The sequence below is a fragment of the Emydura macquarii genome, unplaced genomic scaffold, assembly GCF_026122565.2.
Source record: "Emydura macquarii macquarii isolate MOO-44397 ecotype Brisbane River unplaced genomic scaffold, CSIRO-AGI_Emac_v2 contig_306, whole genome shotgun sequence".
NCBI classification, from domain to species: domain Eukaryota; kingdom Metazoa; phylum Chordata; order Testudines; family Chelidae; genus Emydura; species Emydura macquarii.
In genome coordinates this window covers 12898848-12922584 of record NW_027130443.1, presented here as the reverse complement: position 1 = coordinate 12922584, position 23737 = coordinate 12898848, and positions in this window count along the sequence as shown.

Sequence of the window (23737 nt, the reverse complement as noted above, 5' to 3'; positions counted from 1 at the left end):
TGGCTTCTCCCGAAAAGCCTCTAGTGGTGGGAGAGGCGGGGGGACACCAGCCCTGAGGCTTTCCTACCATGAAGTGTCGCTGTGGGGGGGCCTTGTTCCATATCACTAGAAAATCACCGTGTGGTGGTGGTAGCTTGGGGTGGGGGGGGACAGTCAGCCTCCATCACTGGCTGCTCCAAACTGGCCCCTCCCTGCTCCGGTCCCTCTACCCTGTGGTGCCATCCTGGGCCTGGCGCCCGGTTACTTATCCAGGGCGGAGCAGGGTTACGCTGCTCTCGGAGCCTGAGCACCCCTTGTTCACGCAGTGACCTCAGCCCCGCACGTCTGCTCCCAAACCCTGGTTCCCCCCCCACACCCCGCCATAGGCGACGTTTGACTTCTATATCTGGCGGGGGGGCCAGTGCCAGTCAGAAGCCAACAGGGCTGCACGGGGAGGGGCAAATTCCACACCTGCCCAAAGCTTTCAGTTGGGGGGGCAATGCTCCCCCAATCTACATCCATGCCCCCCCACTTGTACCAAACCCCTGCCCGCTCCAGGTTTACAGGTTCCAGCAGGGAGCCAGAGGACGGTTTCCGTTACCCACTGTGTCCCCCCCCACCACATGCTACAGCAGCTGCTGTCAGAGCAGGACACACAGAGAAACAGCCCCCGAGAGTGTTTGAAACAGGAAATTCCAGTGGCAGCGGATGCATTGGCCAGGACTAGCATCCCCCAGCAGTGCCGGCAGTCTGCTCCCTGCTGAACGAGCAGGGTCTGAACCTGACCCGAGGGAAGAGAAACGGGCCAGCCCCTGTTTTCAGTGCCTGGCCAGGTCGGGAACGTGAACAAGATGGAGAAGCAGATTAGAGATTTGTACATCCTTCCTGCATTAATAACAAATAACAGAGCCGCAGGTAAGGAAATCCATAGGCACCGGGCCTGAGAGCATCCACTCCAAGCATGCTTTTACTTAGGCCAGTGCATAACCGGCTGTAACAGCGACACCCTCTGCCGTGCTAAAGGGCAAGGAAGGACAGTAGGAATTGTTACAGTCATTTCATGGTGCCCCCTGCTTCCCCCCAGGGTAGGAAAAGCAACACAATTATAAGGACAAGTGAACGGATTTGGTACGTTCTTTAAGGGCTTCAGCAGCTTAATTCCTCCTGAGCAAATGGGGTCTTCTAATAGTGAACAGTGGTTGTCACATACTGCTTGCAGGACTTCTGATGCTATAGCAAAGCTAAAGAAAATGCTGAATTTCTCCTCATCAGTGTCATTCTGGGTCCTAAGGCCTCAGAGTAGGTAAATCATGTTACACTGCAGAAAGCTTCATACACACAAGAAAGACAGAATTGTGGGTTTTCCAGTGGCCCCTGGGGGTCTCTGCAGGACTCCCGGGACCGAGGGACCAAGACGGCAGAGATGGGCATGGGCTGTACCCAGGGGAAGGGGTGTGGGACATGTTATTTCTCTCTCTCTCGCTCTCTCTCACACACACACACACACACACACTTGACATTTTGAATTTCTTTTCAAAGTTTTTCAATTAATTTTCTTTTGTGGTGGCGGGGATGGCAAAAAATGTGGCTATGTAAAATACATCCTTTCAGCTTTTGGTAACTACTTTCCTACCCCTCTCCCCCTCCCCCCCCCCCAAACACACACACACACACACACACACACACCATGGAAAAGAGGGAACATGAAGACAAAAATGTGTGTGGGGGGGGGGGGGAGAATCCCATTTAGAAAACAGCCACATCAGAAACGTGCCCGTCCCCAGCTGACGTGCAGTGCCAGACACCCTTACTGGGCCTTGATGTGCAAACCTCCTGCCTTGTGTCCAGAGCAGCTCCCTGCCCTGTCCAACCAGTGACCACGGCACCCCAGCGCTGGCAGTTCTGCTTGCCCGGCTCCAGGCCAGCGTTGGGGTCCCGCCGTGGGACGTAGCAGGGCAATTGTCCCAACTTAACGCAAGGGCATGCCCACCAGCCTGGCTGCGCGTGGTGTTTCGAGGGACGGGGGCCGAGTTCGCCTGGGGACGTCTTTCCGCACCGGGCGTTCTGTTTGGCCAAGTCACATCACTACATTGTGCCGAGCTGTGCATTATTTATTATAAAATATAGGGTTGTGTTTTCATCAGTCTGGACGCGGGGTGTCCCTGTGCACGCGCGGGGCTGGCGGCAGGGCTGGGCCGCAGGTATCTGCCGTGGCCATCGTGGGTGCTTGCTCTCTGGACAGAACCTCTCAGGCCGTGTCTCCCGCTTGTCAGGTACTTCCCAGCCCTGGGCTCTGCCCAGCCAGAACTGAAGGATGCTCAGTGTTAGCCTTGCACAAACCCTGTAACCCCTGCACTGAGGTGGGACCGAGGGATGCCGGTCTAGTGCCACTCTTAGCGGGCTGACGGGGGTGTAGAGTCTCGCTGCTTGTGCTCCTGCGAACCACCTAGTCACCAGCCAGCCCACCTCACACTCACCCACCCAGTCAGCGGCTCGTGAAGTCACCCAGCCCCTGCCCTGCCACTCCATTCTCCCGTTTCATCACGCCACCTGCTCACCTAGCCGGCTTTCCACGCCAGTCCATACGCCCCGTGCCAGCCCTTGCTATGCAGCGCTCTTGGGCTAGCTATAGCGCATGCAGTGGGGCGCAGACGTGCAGGTCCTAGGCTATTATCCAGACCACGTGGGTGAGGACAGAAGTTGGTCCAATAAAAGATATTCCCTCACCCACCTTGTCAGTCTATATCGTCACCAATACATGCCACGACCCAGCCAGCCGTCCCCCGACACATCGATCGATCGATCTATCGCTTGGCAGGCCAGGTACGGTACTAGCCCTCCAGGGAAATAGCCCTGTGCTGGCAATGCACGGTTCTCGTCAGCCCACTCTGAACGTGTCACACATGCGCCTGGTGCGGAGGCGGCCAGGCAGAATTCTCAACCAGCCCAGGTCACGTGGGCAAAGGTTAGCGTCACCGGCCAAAGCCTGGGCCCTGCATGGGGTCACCAGCTGCCCAACACCACCAGGATCGTGCGGCTTCGGGGGACTTGGCTCAATCCGGCTCCGTGGAGGTGAGGGACAGAAAATTGCAGTGGTGGTGCATTAATTGTGCTGGATTTAATCGCAGGGGAGCCTGCTGCTGGCCTAGCTGGGGTGTAATTGAAGCCTGGGTTCTTAAGTTGGGGGCTTCGCTGTTTCTAACGAGCCTGGGAACAAAGCGCCAGCTGCGTGAGCCGAGGTGTGGTGTAACTGGGCGCGAATGCAGGAGCCTGGCAGCCTGCCCCTGCTGGCACAGGGCTCATTCAATGCCAGCCTGCTGCTGCCGTAAGAGCCAATTGCTCTGCACAGTCACGTTCCTAGCCAATGCCAGGGCCGGGGATCCAAAGCAGCAGCATCCCAGTAATGTGGGGCACAGCTAGGGAGATGTGACCCGTCCTGGGTCATGCGGCAGGTCAGGCAGGAGGAGAGAGAGGGGCCAAAAACAGAACCCAGGAGACCTGACTCCCAGCCACCCCCGTCTCCTGCTCTAACCACTAGACCACACTCCCTCACAGCACCAGAAATGGGGTGCAAGCCAGGAGCCCATCTGGGGATGAGGTGCTAAGCAATAGGGGGCATCCGTCTGCGGGCAGGGTGGGACCCTTCAGAGGGTGCGAGATCGGGACACTGTTCAGCAAGCTGGTGAGCCACCCTGAGCCCCACATCGGCAGTGAAAGAGGCAGTGAGGCTAGTCCAGGAAGCCCCATCATCTCCCAGTAAAAATCCTGGCGAGAGACAGCCAAGGCCCTGAGCAGGCAGGCGGTGCAGGGAGGGCCCCTCCTGGCAAATGGTGTAATGGAACATTTTGTGTTTACAGCTCGAAAACACCCCTTCACGTAACAGGACTCTGTTTTCCCTTTTAAACATGGTTTGGCCGGGCTAACGCATTTTTCTGGCCTTATTCTCCATGCTGCCATTTGCCAGATCAAAGAGGACGGGGCAGCCTGTGAGGACGAGGTAAACAATTTGCAAAGCTGCCTCTCAAAAGGAAAGGGCTGGCTGTGAGGAGTGCCGTGCCGATTACTGCCCAGGGGAAGCTGTTTGCGCAGCGTTTCCTTGGCCTAGGAAGCTACGTCTGGGTTTTTGAGTGCTGCCTACTGACGCTGCTCTGGGAACTAACGGCAGGTACCGATAACTGCCCACCTCTCAGTCCTGGGGAACCCTGCGGGCAACGGGCGTGGCAGCTTCAGGAGAGACACCCGGGCGGCTAATCAAAGCCTCTGCACACAGCTGTGCTGGGTTAACGAGCACAATCCTGCTTTTTATCGGCAGAGTTTAACGAGGTTCAGCCTCTCAGCCTCACCTGGTGAGGGCTGGGCGGGTGGGGAGGGGCCAGTTTCCGTCTCACTCCCGTGGGTGTGACCGAGGCGTGACCCTCTGAAATCAGCGACGCTGCCCCCATGACTGGCAGGGCTGGCCCTAGACCAGACGGTGCCCCAGGCGAGGTGCCACGTGTCAAACGTTTCCAGGCAGGCTGGAAGGGACCATGAGACTCGACAAGGGTCGGGACCAGCCGAGCAGGTTGGTGACAAATGAATCCACACACGGAATCCCGGAAACGTCCCCCCCCAAACTTCTGTTTTCTCTTTTGCCGCTAACAACACACACAGCTCTTCCCCCCCCCCCCGGAGCCTGGCGCCCTCCCACGTCCGGCACCCCAGGCAGTCGCCTGCCCCTAAATCCAGCCCTGATCATTGGCTGGAGGCGAGGGAGGAAAAGCCCCGGCCCTTGCGCCAGGGTCACGCTCTGACCAGAGCCGCCCATCCCAGCCAGCAGGGACACCACGAAGCTGAGCCCAGCCCACCATGCAAGGGGGCGTCAGGGTCGCTCCGAGCCCCTGGCACCTGAAGGATCAGAGGAGCCCCTGCAGGTCCAGGGAGCACAATGGGGGGAGATGCTCCTTTCCGGTGGAGGGTGTTGCGGGGATATCGTGAGGTCGAGCTCCTTGCCCATGAAGCTCTCTCTGAGGCGTCTGCGGCATCATGGGGTGGACTGATGCAGCTGTTTAAGAAAACCCGCTGGGTGCATTAGAAGCAACAACACAGCGCGTCTGCTGAGGATCGTGGCTGGGGCAGTGGCTACGCGTCTGCCTGGCTTCGGTTGCTTTCCAGGGCGAGGAGGCTGGCGAGGTGCAGAGCTGGGTCTAGAGGGGGGTTATGCAGAACTAGGCTTGGAGGGGAGTTGGGGCATTGGAAATTATTGACTGGTAGGGTGAAAACAGGCTGCTTACCCCATCAGGGGGTCTCTGGAGTGAATGGCTGGGCTCTGCAGAGAGGATCCTTCTCCACACGCAGCTATGGCCTTCTCTGAGTTAGTTATACTCATGGGGACGGTCCCTGAGTCAAACCGTCCACTTGAATTCAGGAGGGGGCTGGATAACGACCCAGTCAATAGCAACGCAGGCGGTTGAGCGTGGCTAAGGGCGAGCCAGCCTCATGCTTCAGGCCACGAATGATTGTTGCACAGTTCAGGAAGGAAAAGGATCTCCCACCCCACCTGCAGCACCGCTATTGGTCACCACCAGAGTCAGGATACAGGACTGGATGAGCCCAGGGTCTGATGTGAGCCAGCGGGGTATAGGACAGGTGGCTGGATGGAGCAATCTCTGGGCCCCGTTACCAGAGGATTTGAGCACCTCACACTCAGTGATGTATTCATCTTCCCAGGGACGCAGGGCAGGGTTATTATCCGGTCTGTGGAGGGAGAACTGACCCTAGAGAGGGTAAATGACTCACCCAAGGCCACACAGGGAGCCTGTGGCAGAGCTGAGATAGAACCCAGGTCTCTCAAGTGCTCTAACCACTGCACCATCCTTCCTCGGTCATGTGCAATGGCAGGCACTCAAGATGGGTGCCAGCGCAACTATGTGCTGCAGGATCCACTTTCCCCCACCCCCAGCCCTGCTTGTGTGTGTGGTTACAGGGCTCTTCCCAGGACCAGGGGGTGTCCCTGTGTCTTTGCATTGAGCCCTAGACCCAGGAGGCCCCCGTTGTCGCCGTCATGAGGAGTCTGAGCCCAGGGGATTTGTGCATCCCCCCTCCCCCCCTCCGCTTTCTCCTCTAACCACGCCATGTCTCTGCACTTCCACCTGCCAGATGTGCTGCCCGGGAGCCAGCCCACAAGGACAGCCCAGTGACCTGCTTCCATGCACCATGCTGGGCGGGCTGCACCATCCTGAGGGACACGGAGCCACCCGGGGAGACGCTGGGGGCGGTCTGGCCTCAGGGAGGGGCTCTCCAAACTCCCCCAAGGCCATTCGCACACACCCCCGCCGCCCTCCCCCCTTTAGTTAGCAGTCAAGGCCGAGCGGGGGAGCGTGCAGAACCTGGGGGACGGTTCTAGACCCTGTCCGGACTCGCTACCAGCTTGCGGGGCTCCCAGCCAGGACCCCATCCCCGTGCGCCGGGGGGAGACCGGCAAAGCTGGAGCCGTCCCTGTCGATTCCAGGTCCGGGCATGTCCTACCGACTCAGCCCAGGGGGAGGCGACACAGAGATCGACATGGCTCCTAGCGGCTCAGCCCAGGGGGTACAGAGACCCAGCAGGCTCAGCATGGCCCGGGGCAGCCCCCGTTTGCTCCCTGAGCTCTCAGTACCGCTTGCCCTCAAGCTGCGGGCTGATCAGGATCCCTCCCCACAAGGGCTGGCAGGATCAGACCCATGAGCCGCTCGGGGCCTGAATCCCAGAAGCCTTTGGAGCAAGGCCGTACGCGGCAGCCGAGGAATGAAGGACCGAGCCTGCTCACACGCCGCAGTCGGGCCGTGCCCGCCGGGAGCAGCGCCCCGGGCTGGCCTTTCCAAGGCCTCGCTGTGCAGAGACGGTTTGGACCTGGCTCGCGCCGCTGATTCCCCGACTTTGTTTACCCAGCGCGGTCCAGGGCAGGGCTGCGCCGGGGAGGCCTTGATGAGAAACGCAGGCCGGGGGCATTATGCAGAGCGCTGGGCTCGGGTGGGCCCAGCTGCTTCTCGTTACCGTCAAACACGTCCAAAAGAGAATCATGGAAGGGGGGAAGAGAGAAAGAAACCAGCCCTCCCCGCGGCAATTAGAGGTGGCCGGAGCCCAAGGTCCATTAACGAGATGCTCGCTGTCTGCCTCTGCGGCTCCCCACTCACATCCTTAAATGCCACCAAGGCCGCTGTGTTGGCGCCGCGTAGTTAACTTGATCCTGCCGCCTCCGAGGGGCAGGGACAGGGACAAGCACATGCCGCATCCCCCCCGCACCAGCTCTCCGTACGCACGCGCTCACCCCCCACGGCTGGTGTGCAGAGTCTGCAATACCTGCCCCTCTTCATCCTACACACCGCCCAACAACAGGGAGTGGGGGCTGGGGTTAGAGCCTGGGACCGGGAACCAGGAGTGTCAGCCTAGCGGGGGCCGGGGCGTTAGGACGCCTGGGTTCTCGTGTGAGCTCAGTGCGGGAGTGGCGTGTCCTGACAGCGGGACTCAGAGGGGTTCAGGGTTCCTGGTCCTTGACACTAGTTTGCCAGCTAACGTCCCTGAGACGCTTCCTCCCTTCAGGAGCTTTACCGGTACCACCTGCCCTTCTGCACTGGGGCCGGATTCATCCTCAGCAGAACTCCTCTGACGCCAGCCAGGGATCCGTTTTGCCCCGTGTCCGCCGTAGCTCAGAGACACTCTCCTGCCACAGGCTCGGCTCCGAGTTCTCAGAGCTTGTCTGCATGGGGAAAAGGCGGCAGCCGCTGGGAGCTGTGCTCTCCAGACGGTCCCTCGTGCATCGTGCATGGTTCCCCCTGCGGCCCGAGAACTGGCAGCGCCCTGGAGACTGCAGCCAGAGGTCACGGCTGCTCCAAGCCCAGGAGACTCCTCCACGCTTCCCCAGGCTCTGGGGCTGAAGACCACAGCTGGTGGGAACCGGCCTGATACGCATCCCACCCATGACACTCTCAGCCCATGGCTCCCCGTAGACTTCTTCTGACCCTAGGGCAGGCGGCTGGGCCCGTCCCCAGGATCAGAAGAAGGCCCAGTTTAGAGAGGGCCCCGTTCAGACCCTGCTCCGGCACGGCTACACAGCGCCATGGAACCGCCCGGCGTGGGATCCATCTCGCCCCATGGCCTTACACCCTGATAACTTGTCCGGAGGCGAAATTCACTCCTGGCCCCGTTGGTAGCTGGCGGCTGCCCTGCAGCGGGAAGGTTTAGCGCCTTTATGGTTTTCTAATCCTCTCTAACACAGGGACGAGCCCAAGCCAGACGTGGGCCTCAAACCCACCACGTTAGGGTCTGGAGCCAAGACAGCAGAACGGCAAGACGCTTCAGGCCAGGCAGGGGCTGCCAGGCTTCCCCTGCCCTCCTGGTCCTTTGCTCTCACAGCATTTGCTCCACTGGTGCCACTGCCTTTGCCATGAAGAGCTGGTGCCTCGCGCCCTCCCCAAGGTGTCTGGGGTGATCTCCCCCCCCCCCCATCCTGCCCTCAGGGCCCTGCTCCCACCCGGACTCCCTGAGCAGCTCCTGCTCCGTTCTCTCTCCTCCACGGCCCCGTCCTGCATTTCAAGGCGGTCTCGGAGTCTCTCTCCCTGCAACCCAATCCGAAGCAGAGGAAATACCTGGGCCGCCCCCGCAGGGATGAGGGAAGCCAGGTTTGCAAGAAATCCGTCCTGTGCTGTGCGGGTGAAGCAGGGTTCGGCTGGGTCCCGAGCACCGAGTGCGAAACGTCGGGGAGCTGGAAGCGCGCGCCAGCTCCCGCGGCTGTCACCCTAGAAGCCTGGCTGGGCTCAGAGCGTGCGCTCCTCTCCCAGGTTATTTAGTTCATAACCCCACCGGGCACCGCAGCCGCAGGGCTGCGCCGTCTCAGCTTGCGCTCGCGGGGGGTAGGCGTGGGGGTCCGGTCACATGGTGGGCCAGGCCTCATCCCTTCCCAACTGCACTAGGGTTCTCGGAGCACCCGAGCCCTGGGGTGTTGGCTCTGGGGCCCGGAGGGTGACACCCAGGGGCGAAGGGTGTGTGGCAGGGCTGGGGAGAGCAGGAGACGCGCTGAGTTCACACCTGCAATGGCCATGCCCAGCGAGAGGCTGCGCTAACGCCCTGGGGCTGGGCAGGTCTTGCCAGCCAAGGCCTTGTGCCTTTCTGGGCATAGCAGAACCCAGCCTTGGTCAGAGCAGCAGCCGCAGGAGTGCAGGAAGAGAAGGGACGTGTCATCGTCCCCTCTGATTTACATGCATGGCCTAGAGAGCCCATCCTCCTGTCTCAGCGTCTCCCTGACTCCCAGCCCAGGCCCCCTTCCCTGCAGCCTGGAGGAGGAGCAGGGAGCCCCCACATCATCCACAGGCAGAGGGGAAACGGCGCCAGAGATGAACCGAGACCTGAGCAAGGGGCAGACTTGGTCTCTGGATCTGCAGGGCTTCGTTGGGATCTCTGGCCCAGAGCTCCAGATACTCCCTGCGATGAGATGGAGGGGGTGAATGCACGTCTCCCCAAACACCATGATCCCTGCTGGGCCCAGGAGGAAGGCTGGTTCAGTCCCCAGCTCTGCCCCAGAGTCTTTCCGTGACCTTGGTTAAGTCACTTAGTCTCGTGGGACCTCAGGTTCCACATGAGGGATGGGGATAATAACCCTGCCCGGCCTCTGGGGAGATAAACACCCTGCAGACTGTGAGTTGCTCAGATACGGTGGGCCTGGGGGCCGGATAAGGAGCTAAGATAGAGACAGTCTGTGGCACGGCGCTGACCTGTGCTGTCCCCACCCAGACCCATCTGAAGTCCGGTTCTCTCTGGACAGCACGTTCCAACCCCCCCGGGCCTCGAAGGCATGACTGAGCTGGAAATCCACTTGGGGAGGCTCCTGCCGGTTTTTAATTTAATCATGGAAAACAGAATGGCAGAGTTTAAATACAATTTAAAACAAAAACCCACTAGGAAGATCAACCAAAAACAGAGGCGAGCGAGCCCGGCTTAAAGCAGAAAGAGAACGTGCACGAGCAAGAGATGAAAAGGAAAGCCAGACATTTGCACGCTGCAGACTCCAGCCCAAGCTCTGCAGTCAGGCCTCTGATTTTCCTTCTTGCTAAAGGCTAAAAAACCTCACGTAATTCAGCCCCTGGACAACCGGCAGGAGCTGGGCCGCAGAGCCACATTTCCAGCCATCCTCCGGGCCTTGAACAAACAGCGCTGCTCTGAACATACCACTGGGCCAAGCCACACAGCAGAGGCCAGCTGGGCTGCGGAACCTCTCAGCTAAACCCAGTAGCTGGCCCCCTCTGTGATCATGGAAGGAGGGTGCTTATTCCTGGTCAGAGACTAATAAATGCCATGGGCTAGCGCCAGCCCAGGACAATCTGCTTCCAATCAACCAGTGCTCCACGGCAATCACTGACGTAGCGGGGTTGGCTCACACCAGACCTGACTCTAGTACCATCCATGAATCCTCAACAGTTCAGGGGGTCGGTTGCCTGGCCGTGTCACCAGAGCAGGCGCCCCGATGCGATTTAGAGCCCTTCCTGCGTCCATTTGGGTCAGACACTAGCACCTAGCGCTCCTGTAACCAACCCCTCTTGGGCAGCCTGCAGGATTTGAACCCAGGCCTTGTAAAGTGAATAATGCAAGCAACGACCCCTGGAGCTAAAGGGCTGTGTCACCTAGCGGGAAGGGGCAGCAGGCTCCTAACTCTTGTGCAGACAAATTGAGAGCTCATCCCTCTCTCCTTCCATTTCCAGTCCAGAGCAAGCACCACACTGCCCCATAAGCACTATGGACAAAGATCATCTCTCCTCACAAGCTGGGGAGTGGGGGGAACCTGGCACTGGGCGGGGCCCGTTTTACCTAGGACACCCACACTCTCCATTCATACGGACAGGGAAGATTCACGTTGCCAGAGAACAGCATCCTCTCCTGGCATCATTGATGGCAAGGGGCAATCAACCCTCTCCCTCTGGGGACCCCATCACAGGACATCACAATGCATCACAACGCCCACGTTGTCCCAGAGCTGCGCTGCGCCTGGTCCCTGGGTGCACCGTGGATCAAAGCCCTGCCACGCCCTTGTAAGGGACGAAGCCGACAGCCAGCTTCGTGGAGCATGTCCTTGCAGAAAGGTGCAATGTCCTTCCCTGGCCGTCTGGAACCTGGGAGGGCCGGTCTCTGCTTTGCTTCTCCCAAGTCCTGGTCAGGAAGATGGAGGGACCTTCCCAGGCCGTTACCAATGTCATTACTTAGTAACACAACGTCCCGCCTGGACTTTCTGCTGCATCTCCAGGACACGTCCGTGCTACTGCCAGTCCATTCTTCAGGGGATGGAGCAGCGGCCTGTGGTGCCAGGTAGCTACCCCGCTCATCACCTCTTAGCCACCTCATTTCCAACAGATACGTCTCTGGTCTTCCCCTGCACCCCTTCTCACCACCTGAGCCCTGCCATCCCACCCGTCCTTCCTCTCCTCCAACACCCATTGCGCCGTGATCACTCCTCTTGGGCCTGCTCATGGAGAACAGCTGTTCCTTGTATTACACTGGTCCAACATGCTAATGCCGTCCTCCACTGGGTCTGCCCTTGGGTCTCACCTCCCTGTCCAGGAGTCCTAGAAACCCTGATCTATCTGTCTCCATCCCTAGAGCCTTGCCTGTCTATTGCAGCTGAGTACCTAGCCATCTGCCCTGCAAGGAAGAACACGCCACTGCCATGTTTCAGTGAATCCCAGCCCACCCTTCCCACTGTACATTGTGGGCCAGATTTTCCAGAAAGCTCACGGCCACATTTCCAAGGGCTCATCTCCCACAAGCAAGGCCCAGTTTTTCCAAAGAGCTCAACACCCAGTGGGTGCCTGAAGGAAGACCCCAGCTTTTACATGCGCTAAGCACATAACGTGCTGGGCTCTCTAAAAACCTGGCCACTTCTTTCGGTGCCAAAATGGGCGTGGAGGTCTTGTGCAAGCCAGGCGGAGTGCAGACTGTAATCTCTTAGGGGCAGAGACCTTATCCTCCCAGCTGTCGCTAACAACCTATAGCGCAGTCTTGGTGCTACACGACTAGCAAGTACTGCTGGGGATTGCTGGGGGTTGGGGCAGGGCATCGTGTCTGTGTTTTATACAGCACTGTGATCCATGCCGGGCTCCCAGCATGACAAAAATAGCACGGGTGGATGCTCTCCCAGAGCGACAAGCGAATATCTGTGGACATCCAGCGACAGAATTCCACGCCGTCTGGCCTCACGCCCCTCGCCTGATCTGGACAAACAGTTAAGGAGGAAAACAAATGCTTCCGAGAACACTGTTGAGCTGGGAAACCTGCAACTCCTTAACCTGATCCTCTTGCTTCCTTGGCTGACACACAAGAACGCTCCTTTTTAGCATTACTCGGTGTTTTATGGCTGTGTCACAAGACAAGGCTCGCACGGCTCACAAGCCTCATTTGGGCCAATCCATAGAGTAAGCTGGCCAGAGAAAAGAAAACGACCATTTATATCAGAAACCTGCCGCCCAGGAGCTGGAATCTCTGTGGCTTTTGGCTTCTCTTGGCTTTAACCAGGGGCTTTTAATGAGTTTGACCCCATGAGCAAAGAAGCCCCTTTCCTTGGGAGCCCTGGGTTCAATTCCCAGCTCCTCCAGACTCCCTGCATGACCTTAGGCCTCAGTGCCTCAGTTTCCCCATCTGTGCAATGGGGCTAATAGCACTGCGCTGCCCCACAGGGGTGTTGTGAGGATACACGCGTTGCAGATGGTGAGGCTCAGACGCTACAGTGACAGGGGCCACGCAGCAGAAAGCTCATGGGAAAGTCCGACATGCAAGCAGCCCGGCTGTGCGCCGGAGGGAGGGCGCGACACCGCCCAGCAGGGTTCAAACAGCCCTGAAATACTTTCTGGATCTGATGCTTCTCGTGTGTCAGAGATGGGTGGGAGCGGGAAGACGCAGGCAGGTCTGGGGCTGGGCACTACACTCCCAGGGTTGGCGGGTTGGAGTTTTGCGTGATTGATCCTGGACTGCACTTCACATGGGATTCCCGAGGTTGGTGTGTAACTTAGGAACAAGGACTTTGTGGCTGAGGTGTGAGGCAACCTCCCACCGCCCCTCAGCATGGCCTGCCGGGAACCGGGGCATAAAAAGCAAGACAGACGCTGCTCTCCAGAGGAGGAAGGGAGGCGGGGGGTGGGTGGTAGCATAGCTAAAGCAAAGCACTCGACTCCTGGCTTCTGTCCCCAGCTCTGCCACGCTCTCGGTGCGTGTCCTGAGTTCATTCTTCCCTTCTCCCTGCCTCAGTTGCCCATGTCACATGGGGACGAGGCCACTGGCCCCACAGAGAGGGCTGGCAGGTTTGCTTCTCTCCTGTTTGTCAAGTGCTTTGAGTCCCCCCCAAATGGAAGATGATAGGAAAGGGCGGAGTCTCTCTCTCTCCTTTCGTCTCCCGGCCCAGTTCGGCCCAGCCCCCCTCGCCCCGCTCAGGCCTTTCCTTTCGGCAGCGTCACACTCAAACACCGGTAAATTCGCAAAGAAGGTGGGTTACGGGAGCTCCTGGAGAGCTGAATGGGGGCGGGGCCAATGAGAGGCCCCGCCCAGCTCCTCTCGCTAGACTCTAAGCTCCGCCCCCACACTCCAGGTGCCTGTGAGCTGCCAGCCCTGAGGTGTGAAGCACCTTGCCGTGGCCAGCAAGGTGCCCAGCCTTTGGTTCAGGCCGGGGGCAGCACCTTCCCCCCCATCACTCTTTGCTCCGTGATGGTTAAGGCAGGATGGAGGGTCCCAGCACAGCCCCTGCCCAGACGAGAGCATAAATGCCTCTCCTCGCTGGACTGGACAGCAGAGGGGGCTGGCGGTCAGCGAGTCAGCCCAGAGTCCAGCTGGGAGCCCGGCGCTCTCCTTCTCCAGCAAGTCAGACGGACTGACAGACATGAGTACACTGACCTGTGCTTCCAAACAACCCACATCCCAAACCCACACACCCACCAATACACACACAGGTACGCTCTGCAGCCACGTACTGGTATGCGCCACAGACACACGCTAACACAACCTGCCTACCTGCCCCCCAGCCATTATTGTTACTATAAAAAAGGGAATTGTTGACTGTGGGCATTGTTGTCAGTTGTCGGCGGCATGTTTTCCCAGCGTGTGTGTTGTCCCAGCTCCGCACGGATGGTCGATACAGCAAACCCCGATTGGATTACCCAATAAGACCAAAGCTCCGTTTCAGTAACAAAGGTGCCAGGCCAGGTTTATTGCTGAGAAAGCAGGTAAAAAGCACCCTGTCCGTGCTACAAGTATACTTAATACATGTGTGCCCATGGCAACGGACTGGCTCAAGACTGTAAACTCTTTGGAGCAGTGGTTCAATAATACTACATAGCTCTCACCATCCCTAGACCTCAGAGCACTTTATAAAGGTGATCAGCATCATTATCTCCCTGCTACAGGTGGGGAAACTGAGGCACAGAGTGGGGAAGTGACATGCCCAAGGTCACCCAGCAGGTCAATGGTAGGCATAAAATCCACACCTCCTGAGACCCAGCCCAGAGCTCCACCCATCCATTTCATGTCTGGATAGCATCTAGCACACACATAAGCAGGTGAGGGCCAGGTTTTTAAAGGTATTTAGGCACCTAAAGACTTTTCAAAATCTGGCTCTTGGCCCCTTGACTCAACCACAGCAGAAATGGCAAATAATGACTTTATTTTTTTCGGTAAAGATCTTAATTGAAACATTATTCTGCTAGCCAACAAAATCTACTCGATTGTTTCACTCCACCAAATATCAGGACACATTCAAGGTGCAGGACTTTACAAGCACATTCCACTCCCAGGTGCTTTTTAGATGTACTTTTAAGACTTATTTAAAGCAAGTTATGTCTTAATATCTGAGCATCCTGAAGAATAGCGTTCGGAATGTGGGCTGTCTTACAAAAAAAATCCAGTCCCATTTGCCAATTTATTTCTGAGGCCTCTCCACTATAAATCAGCCCCTATATTTAGCTAATAAATAATAATAATAACATTAAGAACAACCCTTATGATGACAGGCCATCCGTTGTGCCAGAGGATTTATTTTTTAATTTTCCAGATGTTGAAAATCTGACTCAAAACTTGACCTTCAGTAAATATTGTTTTGAGGGGGCAGGGGAGTGTTGAGTTTCACAGACACCCTGCATTTTATTGCAGGGGATCACATAATAACAACAAACATTTACTGAAAGGGCTATTTTGAAGAGGGCTTTTTAAAACAGATTCTGTGCCGGATGATAAATGGGTGTCTTGCTGAAATTCAGCCCACAGTACATTACTACCGTAGGCAGGAAGCCAGCTGCGGCATTTTAATGCAACCTGGTATTTATTATTATTATCATTGGGGCGTTTGGTCTAGTGGCTAAAAAGAGGGAGAATGGGAGCCAGGATTCACGAGCGGCTACTTTGATAGATGGGGCTAGTAAGCGGTGGTGACCCGTGCAAAATAGTTGCAACCCTCTTCTGGAGAGGCCTGATCACTGCTAGCCGAAATTCAGCTTGCTTGCAAATAAATAGATTTGTATTTGTTTCTGCAAAGAAACCCGTCCGACGCAGCGTTGTCCATGGGAGTCTGCAACCAGGCAGCCTGAAACAATTGCTCTGAGAGGCAGAAGCAAGCCAGCGTCAGTCATCTCAGCAGGGGCGTTAATTCTGAACCCTAACGATGCCATTGGAATGTGCAGCGTGGTTAACGACATCACTGCTGTTCAGAGAAGCACCAGCTACAAGCTACCCTCGGGCAGAGCTTGCTTAGAGCACTGCTGACAGATGGAAACTTCGCCATTCTTTCTCCAGGGTGACTCCTTACAGAGTGGAGGTCTAGACTCCAATCCTGCTCCCACGGGAGGCAATAGCAACGTTTGCACTGATTCCAGTGGTGCAGGACTAGGCCTCCCCTAGGCTGTTCTCTCTCTCACACACCCCACTCATTCCCTGGTACTTAACCTTCCCCCTTCCCCATCGTCTCATTCAGCTCCTGTGGAATTCAAACCAAGCCAAGCATTCGACCGGTGGGTCGGGCAGGAAGCCACGTGAGCAGCAGGGCGCAGGGCTTTGTCTCCATTTAATTAGGGTTAGCAGAGCTTCATTAAGCAACTTTCCATGGGACTGGGGAGGACGACGCACTGCTGGGAAGGGCACAGACACAGCCAAAATTGCCTCATCTCTAGGAACATCACCCCACCAACCATAGCCCTCCCCGGGTCCCCCGAGTGCTGACACCACAGTCTCTGCTCGACGTGTCCTTCCGTGCGCCGGGTGGTTTGGGCGGCCCTTTGGCTCGAAGCGGCCTTATTTCGAGATTTGTTTTTCATAAAAAAAGACGCAATCCATTTTCCAGCCTAAAAAAACCAACCCGTATGCGGGAAACCATGACCCCAGAAATCAGCCAGCCCCAGCTGTGGGACCCAGAGAGTCTCAGGGCTCCCGGAAATACCAGCACCCCAGCCTGGTTGGAGGGCAGCATCGCGACGCGGGCTGAGATTTTCAAAGGTGACCAGTGATGCTGGGTACCTCAGTGGGAAGGTGCCCAAAGCGAGACACTCGAAAGGGGCCCAGTTTCCAGGGAGTGCCCAGCCCCCGCCCTCTGGAAATCACCCTTCACTAGTTTCATTTGAAAATCTTGGCCTGGGCTCCAAAGTCCATCCGGGAGCGATGAAATCAGTGGCTTGGTTTCCCGAAGGGCTGAGCTGCCAGTGGCATCAGTGGTTTGCTCAGCCCTGCTGAAAACAAGGCCACTTATTTAACGTCTAAATGTGGACATGGGAGCCTGACTGCAGCCCCCCGCCCCACCACCTCCGCCACCCTGGTTTTGAAAAATCAAGCTCTCCCTGCCACACGCCCCTGTGAAAGGAGGGACCCGAGTTCTGTGCGGATCAGGAAATGGAGAACACTGGAACCAAACTCCGTCCAGCTCAAAGATCCTTCACCCTGCATCAGCTTCCAAGGGACATCCAGTTGCCACATTGGGGCCCGCCCATGGGCCGTCTAGCCCAGTATCCTGTTTCCAGCAGTACCAGAGTATCCGGGGGAAGGTACAGAACAGGGCAATGGTGGAGAGATCCACCCGATCTGCGCCTCCCAGCTTCAGGCAGTCAGAGGTTTAGGGTCGCCCCGAGCGTGGGGTTACCTCCCTGAGCATCTCAGCTAATCGCCCTGGATGGACCTATCCTCCAGGAACTTATCCGGTTCTTTTTATAACCCAGTTATGCTTTCGGGCTCCACAACATCCCATATGGCAATGAGTTCCACAGGAGAATCATGCGTTGTGCGAAAAAGTATTTCCTCTTGTTTGTAGTCAGCCAGCAGCCTGTTAATTTCACCAGGTGGCCTCTGGTTTTCGTGTTGTGGGAAAGCGGAAATAACACTTTCTCCACACCATTCGTGATATGGCATTATGATATTTTTTGTCTTATTTTCTCTCCCTTTCCTAATCGTTTCTAACTTTCTGTTAACCTTTCTGACCACTGCTGCGCACTGAGCAGAAGTTTTCAGAGAACTATCCAGAGTGACCCCAAGATCTCTTTCTTGAGTGGTAACAGCTAACTTAGAACCCATCATTATATATACACAACCATCCTTCCCTCCCCCAGACCATTGCACAGCAATATACCATGGAGACACTTCTTCCTGACCCTGCAAATACCTGGAAACTTGAAGACTGAGAGCCCTCGCAATAGCCACTGTGGTCTGTGGCCCTGTGGAGATTACTGTTACTCTCAGTCTCAGCCTTTGCTGAGCTTTGCCTTTAAAGCATCCTGCAGCAGTGAGTTCCATGAGTTAATCATTCCTTTGCGCAATGCATGTTGTAAGACGGCAGAGCCAGCGTGCTGGAGAAGCTGGGCTCCGAATGCTGATCAAGTCTCCCTCTCTACTAATTGTATTTGCTTTGGCTGAGCTCAGGGGCTGTCCCAAAGCACCCAGGGATGAGCTCTCCATTTTGATCGAAGAATCAGAGCTAGTGGGGCTGGCAGGGAGCTTCTGATTCATTCGACCCAGTTTGGATGGATGGTTCCCATTGCTCTAAATAGCAGCCCCAGGGGCTGATTATCAAATCTTGGAGCTCAGAGATGAGGTTCCCACAGTTCTCCTGGGCAGCTAGTTCTACGGTTACTATTGTCATAGCAACAGGGAGCCAGATTCTCTCCTGGCGTAACAGAATGGTACCACGATTGCAGCCGCATGTGTTCAAAACTCATGAGACTTTTTTAAAATGATGATAAACTTGGGGCTCCTTTTATTGGCCGCCTTCTTTCTGATCCCCTGGGCTTGCACTCGGCTCACGTCTGCAAGCTTTTCTCTGCAACCACAAGGGCAAGAAACTCGCTTTGCTTTGTTAAATCAGAAGCCAGGCTCATTCACTGTGGCACTGTGTCCCCAGCAGTGGTGGCTAGGCCACGGAGAGCTGCGACAAGCCCAGCTAACAGAGGGAGGCGTTTCACTGATGCTTTAAGATGCACAGGTCCCAGAGTCGATCACCGCTGCTGACCTGGCTTTACGCAATAAAAGCTGGGAGTCATGTGATACAAGACTTCAGGACCAGGGGCTTTAAAAAATATAACAAACGTCACGCGATTTACAGTAAAGGCTTACGCTCACTTTGTGCTGATTTAAATGACTGCAGGAGGCGATAGAGAAACAAACCCAGCATTGAATTAGTGTATAAATGGAGACGGATTCTAGCTTTGAGTTCACACTGACTTACTCCAGTTTGGTTACATTGGTTTAAACCCGCTGTGAGGGCAACTCTTCTTTCAGTTTGAAAGCATTTTATTTCAGTTCCTAATCAATGTAAGCTAAACTGAAATGAGTCTGGTTTAAAATGAAATAAAATCAACCTTTAGGGGCCTTTAGCAACCGTTTAGCTAAAGTGGTTTAAAACCCCACCTTCCCTCAACCAGAGCAACTCTGCATGTAGACAAAACCCTCAGACCTGATCACTTATCCATTACCAGCTGAAACACCTCCGCCTAGTGGTCAGGAGACTTTAGTTCTCATTCCTGACCTCCACCATGCCATCCAGTCCCCCATCATTTAAATATATAGGCACACATAATAGAGATATTACTCAGAAATTAGAGCTCTCCACCCCGTCTAACCACAAAATTTTGAAACCCTTTGGAGGATGGAACAATTATTATTGACTTTGGTTGAGTTCCCCCACATCCCCTCCACTGTGCATTAAAAACCGTCTGCAGGAAAATGTTGAAAAAAAAGCAAAGCAAAGAGGACTTGAGCACACGTCCCAGGGGGGAAAAGGGTTTAAATTTCACCACAACGGAACCCACCATTAAGTGAAATTCCGGACCGTGCCATTCGCGGATGAAGGACAGGAATGTTGGCTGGTCAGAGCTCATTAAAGAAAACGCCGATTGTTTTACAACTGGGCTCGTTCGACCTCAAACAGAGCTGGATCTTTTACTCTGCGAAGTGACATGATTTACGGCAGCCCTGTGGGTGAGTGAAGGATTCAAAGCACATTCGTCATGTGCTTTTTTCCCCCTGCCAGCTCCACACAACCCCCCCTTTTAAAATTTCCTTCTGAAAGATGGAGGGGGACTATTTTAAATGGGACGTTTTGCAAAAGAGTGAAAACAGGTTTCCCTCGGAGGATGGCTCCCTTGGAGCCTTGGGCCACGCCACTTAGACACTCTGTGCCTCAGTTTCCCATCTGTACAGGGGGAGGGAAACTGAGATGCTACGGTAATGGGGCAGAGCAGTAGCTGAGACAGACAGCGGCCAAAAGCGGGACAAACCTCCCTGCCTTTTGTTTTCTATGAATGATTCATTCGTATCATGGTCGTGACTGGAGACGCCCCCCCTCGTGAACTCTTCAAGCTTATGTGTCTGTGCAGCACCCAGCACAATGGGTCCTGATTTCGGCTGGGGAGGGGGCAGAATCTGTGCAGCACCTGGCACAAAGTGGCCCCTGATTTTGGTTCACATTTTTTCAGGCACTGAGGTGAGGCTGACTGGTCTGCAGTTCCCCAGATCCTCCTTCTTCCCTTTCTAAAGATGGTCTGATGCGCCCTAGGCCAGACAAGAGCTGAGATGTAACCCAGGCTGCCTGGTGCTTCGATACAGCCATTCCCCTGAGGCTGTCGGATGCAGATCAGTGACATCCCATCCCATCCAGCACCCCAGCGAGGCAGGCAGGGAGCGACTATCCTCGCCGGTCAACACCTGGGGAAAGCAAGGCACAGACTCGTCCAGAGGTCACGAAACAAATTCAAGTCTGACCTGGGACTGGAGTGCTGTCACCCAGGGTCCTCTGCTCTAACCACTAGACCCCACTCCGTCCCTGGCCCTCCCATCGAACATCTACTCAGCACCCACCGCTGGGAGCGGAACCCAGGAGTCCTGACCTCCCCTCCCCCTTGGTCTAACCACGCCAGCAGCGGAGATTCCCTGAGAGGAGGGACCGGGGCTCTGACGTGGCCCAGCTTCAAACATGGGGTGGGGGATGCACATGGGGGTCACTTCAGACCCCTCGGTCCCCACCCAAACTCAGCATCCTCCCACTTCAGCCACCTGCAAGGCCGAGACCATTAACCCCTTGGGTGCTGCAGCAGGGCACGTGCCAGCCTGCGTGGGCAAATCCTGCAAAGCTTGGTGAGGTGGGAGACGTGATGGGTGAGGACGCAGGGAGGGGGCTTGGGCAGAGGACTAGACACACGGCAAGGATAGGGTTAATACATCACTGGTGAAAACCAACCCTTCCCACCTGGTGCAGCCCCCCGGGACAGTCTGGGGGCAGAGTGGGGACAATGGCAGTGAAATTGGAGGGGGCGAGAGGGAGAGCCGGCTAGCAGGAGGGCTTGCTCATGGAACTGGGGATGGGCACTGGAATCTCCCAGCCCCGGAGGAGTCGGTTCCTGTTCGGCTCCGGTTTCTAATGACCAAGTCGTTTCCATCTGTCCAGAGCACCTTCCTCTCCCCGGGCACCCCCGGAGAACTGGGGTCAGCCCTGACTGCAAGGGGAGCGCGCCTCCTACCCGCAGCACACGTGCGCTTCCTCACTGGGGTTGGGGCGGCTTCGCCGTCCCACCGTGGCAGGTCGTCGAAATGCAGCAGCCGGCGGGCGGGCGGATTCCGCAGGAGCTGCCAAAGCCAACAGCCCAGCCCGGTGTCCAGTTACCACCAAAATAACCAGGAGGGGGAAAACGCCCCGGTTCAGACTGCAGGAGGCTGATGCAACCGCGCGCCCGTGTGCGTGCGTCTGTGCCAGTGTTTCTGAGCGGGACGGGGTGTGCGTGTGAGTCTATGGGCGTCTCAGGGATGTGCTGGCGTTTGGGGGCACGCACTGCACCGGGGCTGGGAGAGCACAGGACTGAGCTGGTGTCTCTCACTGGGGAGTTGTCCCAGGTGCTGCCTCCTGCCCAGCCAGAGGGGGCAGCAGCAAAGCCAGGGTGCATCTGGGGCTCCCCTGTTCCCCGTTGCAGGTGAAGAGGGCTGGCAGCAGACGAAAACGTTGGCTGAGGAGGGGAAGCCTCTGCTCGTGCGAGGCTCGGTAACGCAGACAACCTGAGCGAAGGCTGCTCCCCGGGGAGACTCACAGGCGCTCCTGGCCCCAGCTCACAGCAGTGCAGGCTCCATCCGCAAATGGCCTGGGACAGTCTCAGGAAAGGGTCTGGGGGCTTCGACCATGAGACCTGAAGTGTGCAGGATTTGGCACTTCTTGTATGATCGGGGGAGACGGGTCGGGGAGGTCAGGGCCCCACAGAGACCAACCTCTCACCCGGCCAGTCACCACGACTTGCCGCAAAGCCAACGGGCCCAATTCGTCACACCGATGAGCCATGCCTGCTTCCTGAACATCTCTGGGCTGCAAGAACCCGGATCCAGATGCATCAGCAGAGCGGGAGGGAGGGAGCCCAGCCCCGGGAGAACAAGGGGCTGCGGGCTGTGGCAGGGGGTCCCAGAACAGCGGCGTGGTGCAGGAAGTGCGGACGGGGCCTGCTGCTCTGGCTGCCACAAATACTAACGCTGAGCCTCCCTCCTCGGGCGCCCTGCGGGGGTTGCTGCAGACGGCTCTGACTGGGACGCTGGGCCCAGCCCAGTAAGAAATGCCCTGCAGCCTCCGTTCCAGGTTCGTCTGGCAGCTGTCCCGCGCTCCTGCCACGCCGTTCGCTGGCCTGCACGGACCTCTGGTGGCTTTGTGTAGCACTGCTGGGATCAGACGCAGGAGCCTGCACCCACGTTCGCCTGCCCTCAAAGCCAGCTGGCTGGGGGGCTCTTAAAGCTGGAGCCTACCCAGGCCATTTACCCATCTCCCCTTCTCTCCCCCCCCCCGACCCAAAAGCCGGAAGGTGCCTGGTGTTCAATCTAACCCAGCCCTGGGGTTTTGTTCTGCAGAACCCAGCCCCCCTGCAGCTTTGCTCTCCTCTCCCAGGGAACAGATGCTGCCGCGGGACAAGAGAGAAGGGCCCCGGTGTTTCAGTTCCCGGCTCCTACATGGGGCTGTCCCCAGACCCGCTGGGATCTGTGCCCTGGCAACTGGGAGAGAAGCAGAAGAGTTGCCGCCCATCTCCCGCGCACTCCTGCTGATGATCTCAAAGCACCTGACCACTGTGGATGAAACGCCCCTTGCAGCACCCCCTGGGGCACGAGAACCACCAGCCCCATTCTACAGGAGGGGCGGGAGGAGCACAGCAGCCAGAGGGAAAGGGACACCCCCAAGGGCACCAGGGGCAAAGCTGGGATGGGGAGCCAGGAGTCTTGGCTCCTAGCACTTTAAGCCACAAACCACAGTTCCATGGAGTTTCAGGCCAGCAGGAGCCATTCGATCGTCCGATCTGCTGCATAGATCCTGACATTAAATGTCACCCACTCCCCTGTCTCGAGCCCAAGAACTTATGTTTGACTAAAGCAGCTTCCAGAAAGGCAGCCGGGCTGGACTGGAATACACAGAAGGAGAATCCACCGCTACCATCCTGTCTCCTTAACAGCTGCACGAGGGAGCAGGGAGGGGTGAGCGGGGCTGTGGATGGGAGGGAGGAGCAATGGCAGAGAGCAGGATGAGCCGTGGGGTATGTTCTCTCCAGCCACAGCCCCCTGCTGCCCCACACCCAGCACATGCCCCGCGGCGACTCCCCCGATCCACCATGCCACCCTGCGGAGCCGGACTCTCCGCTGAGGAAGCATCAGAGTTTCATCCCAGGGAGACACCACCTTGTTTGTTTACACTGCAGGCTCCTTGGGGCAGGGCTCCTCTGTCCCTGTGACTGGGCCCTGATCTCAGTTAGGGTCTGCTGGGATCACCGGCCCTTCAAATTCACCTGAAGTGGGAGTTCAGCTGTGAGAAGCGAGTGATGGGTCAGGGTGTCACAACCACCTAGAACCACCAGTGCTGCTGGGAAAAGGGGCGAAAGTGGGACACAGAAAGACCAATGAAGAGGTCTCCAGGCCTGTGTTAAGATCATGCCTGGTAAACTGGAGATGGGTGGGACCGGAAATCACAGGGGACCAAACTTAGCATGGCAGAAGTTCAGCCGAACTGGTGAATAAAATAAAGAGAATGTGCTATTCCGCCCATCACCCCTCTTTTCCGTGGCCCTTAAGAAGAGACTTCGAGGGGCAGGAACAGGCAGAGCAACAGAGGGTTCCTGGAGGAGCGGGGAGGCTAACAGGCCTCTGCTCCAGGGATGTTGCCCTTCGCTTTGTGGTGAAGCCCAGACTTCAGCCCAGCAGTGGGAACACCTGGCCATCACCGCCACGCCAGCAGAGACATGCGAGATTCCACTCTGCCTCCCTTTCCCTTCTGTGTTCCTTTCTGCCCCACTAT